The 5,036-nt window shown below is 35.5% G+C and overlaps 1 non-coding gene across 1 annotated transcript; it reads left to right on the forward strand.

Annotated features, from left to right (window-relative positions):
* Positions 1 to 3,001: 3,001 nt before the first annotated feature.
* LOC136228118 (small nucleolar RNA R71) lies at positions 3,002 to 3,108 on the forward strand. The gene has a single exon (XR_010688452.1). It is a non-coding gene; the product is annotated as a small nucleolar RNA R71 (small nucleolar RNA).
* Positions 3,109 to 5,036: the final 1,928 nt, after the last annotated feature.

Here is a 5,036-nt window from a genome sequence, read left to right on the forward strand (position 1 = left end):
CGCATAATATATAACATGAAGTTTCTTATCCTTCCTTTGACTTAATACACATCCTACAGCTAAGTCACTCGCATCACACATAATTTCGAAAGGTAGATTCCAATCGGGTTTTGATATTATAGGTGTACTGACTAAAGCCGTTTTCAAAGTATTGAAAGCTTGTAAACAATCTTTATTAAAATCAAAAGTTGAATCCTTCATAAGCAAATTAGTAAGTGGTTTGGAGATTACAGAAAAGTTCTTTGTAAACCGTTTGTAAAAACCTGCATTATCTAAAAATGATCTTACTCCCTTAACAGTGGTTGGTGGGGGTAATTTTTCTATAACTGAAGTCTTCGCTCTGTCCACTTCTAAACCTTTTTCAGAAATCTTATGACCTAAAACAATTCCTTCGTCTACCATGAAATGACATTTTTCCCAATTTAATACTAAATTCGTTTCCTCACATCTAGACAATACTTTATCTAAGTTTTGTAAACACGCATCGAAAGAATCTCCATAAACTGAAAAATCATCCATGAAAACTTCCATTATGTCTTCAATGAAGTCGTTAAATATTGCTGTCATACATCGTTGAAAAGTTGCTGGTGCATTACATAGACCAAAAGGCATTCTCCTATATGCAAATGTTCCGTAAGGACATGTGAAGGTTGTTTTATCTTGGTCATCCGAGTAAATGTAAATTTGAAAGAATCCGGAATAACCGTCTAGGAAACAGTAAAATGCATGACCGGCTATCCTTTCGATCATTTGATCAATGAAAGGTAGAGGAAAATGATCTTTCCTAGTTGCTTTATTTAGGTTCCTATAGTCTATACAAACCCTCCAACCAGTGGTGGTTCGTGTAGGTATTAGTTCACCTTCATCATTTCTTACAACAGTTATGCCTCCCTTTTTAGGTACACAATGGATTGGACTAACCCACTCACTATCCGAGATCGGATAAATGATTCCATTGTCTAAAAGTTTAGTAATCTCATTTTTGACTACTTCTTTCATGTTCGGATTTAAGCGTCTTTGCCTATCCGCTTTAGGTGGCTTATCCTCTTCTAGATGAATTCTATGCATTACTATACTAGGATTAATTCCTTTTAAGTCTGAAATTTGCCATCCCATACTTCCTATCCTATTTCTAACAACTTCTTTCAATTTTTCTTCTTGATTGCTTGTTAATTTGTTAGAAATAATTATAGGTAGAGAATCGCCTTCGCCTAAGAAAGCGTACCTCAAATGACTGGGTAACTCTTTAAGTTCTAATTTAGGGGGTGTTACAATTGAAGGCGGAACTGGTCCATCTTCACGAATCAAAGGCTCTGGGTCCTTATCATCTAATTCCTCATCTATTATGGGTTCAATTATTTCTACACTTTGAATTACATCATTGACACATTCCTCGACTAAATCAAGCTTCATACAAGCGAATTCCTCCATAGGGTATTTCATTGCTTTGTTCATGTTAAACTCGACCTTATCTTCTCCTATCCTTAAAACTACTTTCCCTTCCGACACATCTACTAAAGCGCGTCCCGTGTTCATAAACGGTCTACCGAAAATTAAAGGGCATTTTACATCATATGCAAAGTCTAATATAACAAAATCGGTAGGAAAAATAAATTTATCGACTTTGACTAAAACATCTTCAATTATACCGTATGGCCTCTTAGTGGTTTGATCCGCTAATTGCAAAACCATATTGGTACGTTTGATATCTTCTTCTAAACCTAACTTGTTAAAAATAGACAATGGCATTAAGTTTATAGTTGCTCCTAAATCACAAAGACAACTTGGGAATTCAATAGCTCCTAACTTACACGGAATAGTAAAACATCCGGGATCCTTGAGTTTAGTGGGCAAATTACTTGATACTATTGAACTACAGTCTTCAGTTAACGAAATGGATGAAATTCCTTCCCAACTGATTTTCTTTGAAATCAAATCCTTTAAAAACTTACCATAGTTAGGAATTTGTGTGATTGCATCCATAAACGTCAAATTGATATGCAAATTTTTAAGTTTATCCAAAAACGTTAGAAGTTGTTTATCATAGTCCTTATTTCGGACTTTATGCGGAAAAGGTGGTTTGGGTACAGAAGTTTTGGTACCTGCGTCAAATGGTGAATTATTTGTGATTAAGATATCTTCTTTGGACTTTGGTAAATCAGTTCCTTGTAATGTTGCATCTTTGGGCATTTCAGGCCCTTGATAATTTTTTCCTGAACGAAGAGTAATAGCCTTCACCTGCTCTTTCGGATTTTCTTCCGTATGGCTGGGAAGACTTCCCTCTTTTCGGGATGGAATTGATTTAGCAAGTTGACCAATTTGAATCTCCAAATTATGGATGCTAGATGAGTGGTTTTTAATAAGCTGATCGAATTTATTTTCGATCCGTTTAAAACCATCGTCGTGATTACTTATTTTTCCACTGATAGCATCTATAAACTTGTCGATTTTAGAAGATAAAGTGCTAATCGTATCCCTTGACTGATTTTGATAATTAGTGGTACGATTTTGATTAGCACTAGCATTATTGTTACTGTTATCTTTCCAGTTAAAGTTAGGATGATTCCTCCATCCAGAATTATAAGTATTAGAATAAGGATTATTAGTTTGGTTTTGCCCTTGGACAAAATTTACCTGTTCGATCTCACTTATATTTTCGTAGTCCACATCCGTTTGGACTGGATTACCATTGATAATGCGCGGTGCCATAAACTTGTCAATTTTGTGCGATAAAGCAGAAAATTGGGCTTGTAGCATTGCGACTGGATCAAGTTCAACTATACCTTTAACTGATGGTGTGGTTGAGGATGATGGTTTTGCTCCCGGCATATGTCCACATTCCGCGGGCCACATACTGCTGTAGATTGCCATTTCCTCCAAAAGTTCTCTCGCTTGGGCTGATGTTTTCTTCATAAATAGCCCTCCCGACATAGCATCTAATGAACCCCTAGTTGTAGGATTTAGTCCATTGTAAAATGTTTGCATTAAAAGTTCAGCGGGTAATTGGTGGTGTGGGCATAAACGTTGAAGTTCTTTAAAACGTTCCCAAGTTTCATAAAGGGTCTCATTATCATTTTGAGAAAAAGATGTTAACTCCTTTATGACTCTTGCGGTTTTTGCTAAAGGAAAATATTTAGATAAAAACGCTTGGGCTAATTGTTCTCAAGTGGCAAAAGTTGCGGTTGGCATAGAAGTTAACCATTCTTTGGCTCTATCCTTCAAAGTGAAAGGAAAGAGGCGAAGTTTGATTGCTTCTGCAGTCACATCTGGGATTTCAAAAGTGTCACAAATTTCTAGGAAATTTGTTAAATGGGTGTTAGGATTTTCGTTAGGTAACCCGTAAAATGTTACATTATTTTGCAACATATTAAGCAAAGCTGGCTTAATTTCAAATTGATTTGCGGTGATTCTGGGTCTAACGATACTATTGGTTACACCGGCCACACCTGGCCTAGCGTATTCCATAAGTGTTGGTGGGTCTGCCATTTTTTCTGTCTCGGTATATGTTTTTACTGGGGTCTTATTTTTGTTTTTCTTATTTTTCTTGTTCTTCCTAATGGTTTTCTCAATTTCTAGGTCTATAGGGTCTGGTGGAATGCCTGAATTTCGAGAACTGCGCATGAACCTGAAATCTTGCACGAACCGAAACTACCTACAAAACAGAAGTTGATAAATAAATAAATTAGCATATGAAAACTTTTAAATTATAAAAGTTAAAATAAATATGTTTAAACCTAGATTCGAAATAAAACACGAAAAATTTAAAATTTTGTCAAAAATTTTAGCGTTCCCCGGCAATGGCGCCAAAAACTTGTTGAGCGATTTCCGCAAGTGCACGGTATACGCTTGTAGTAATAAAAGATATCAAACCCACAGGGAACGCTTTTTAACTAAAACTTTATTTAATTCGGTTTAATCACGTGTTTAGGTTTAATAAAAGAAATACGTTTAGTTGATTGAATAGGTTTTGGTAAATTAGGATTAGATAGAAGAATTATATCGAGTTTAGAGAACAATTCCGTTTTGGAATTTTGATTACAAAACAGATGCTTCCGTAATTGGAATGAAAAAGATCTTATTTTCATAAAGCAAAACAAACAACTTTAACTTTGTGAGATTATGGACATGTAACAATATAGCGATTTACTCAATTAAATGGCTTTGAACTATAGAAATCCCTCTAGCGTAGAGATGATTCCTACCTTAATCAAACTAGTGTTTTATTTCTGATAAGCCGCGATCAACGATCATGTCATCCATAAAAACTAAATTTGTTAAGTGTTCAACAAAGTTCTTATATGAATAAGATGGAATAGAACGTTTTAATAAAAACACCAATTTATCATTTTGAAAATCATTTTGTCAGAACGATATCAAAATAACAAACAGTAAGAATGTATTGAATAAATAAGTATATCATTAATGAAATGTGAATTTTCACAAGTTAACAGAGAAGTAGAAACTTGGATAGCATTGCAACGAAAACTTTGAGATCCGGGTCGTCAATCTTTCTCTCAAACTCCGTAGGCTCGTCAAACCTCATGCGCTTCAGCCGTCAATTCTTCTCGCTGGATCTTTGGAATAAAGACTGATCTCGTCCACTACCAGAACGAAAACTAAACTAATACTGTTTATAACTAATCTAATAACAATTCATGTACAACACGATTGCTTATAGAAATGAACTCTAACTTTCTGATTCTTTTCTGAATCAGAAACTCAACATAACAACTTTCTTCTCTAATTTCTCTAACTTTTCCAACTAACCAACCTTGATTTCTGAAATGAATCACTTATTTATAGTTGTTGAAGGGTTGTAAATGATGGGCCGTGTCCGCTGGTGAAGGGTTGCTTTTATCCGAACGAACAGACGCGTTTTTCCGTTTTAAACATGTGTTTAGTGTGCAGGAAGGTTCGCTGTCGCGACTGAGATTCTGAAAATCTCAGTCGCGACAGGGGATATAGGGGCGAGCTTGAAAACTTCATTTTCCCCCGATCTGGCCTCCGCAAGTCGCGACTGAGATTTTGAGAATCTT

The sequence above is a fragment of the Euphorbia lathyris genome, chromosome 4, assembly GCF_963576675.1.
Source record: "Euphorbia lathyris chromosome 4, ddEupLath1.1, whole genome shotgun sequence".
NCBI lineage: Eukaryota > Viridiplantae > Streptophyta > Magnoliopsida > Malpighiales > Euphorbiaceae > Euphorbia > Euphorbia lathyris.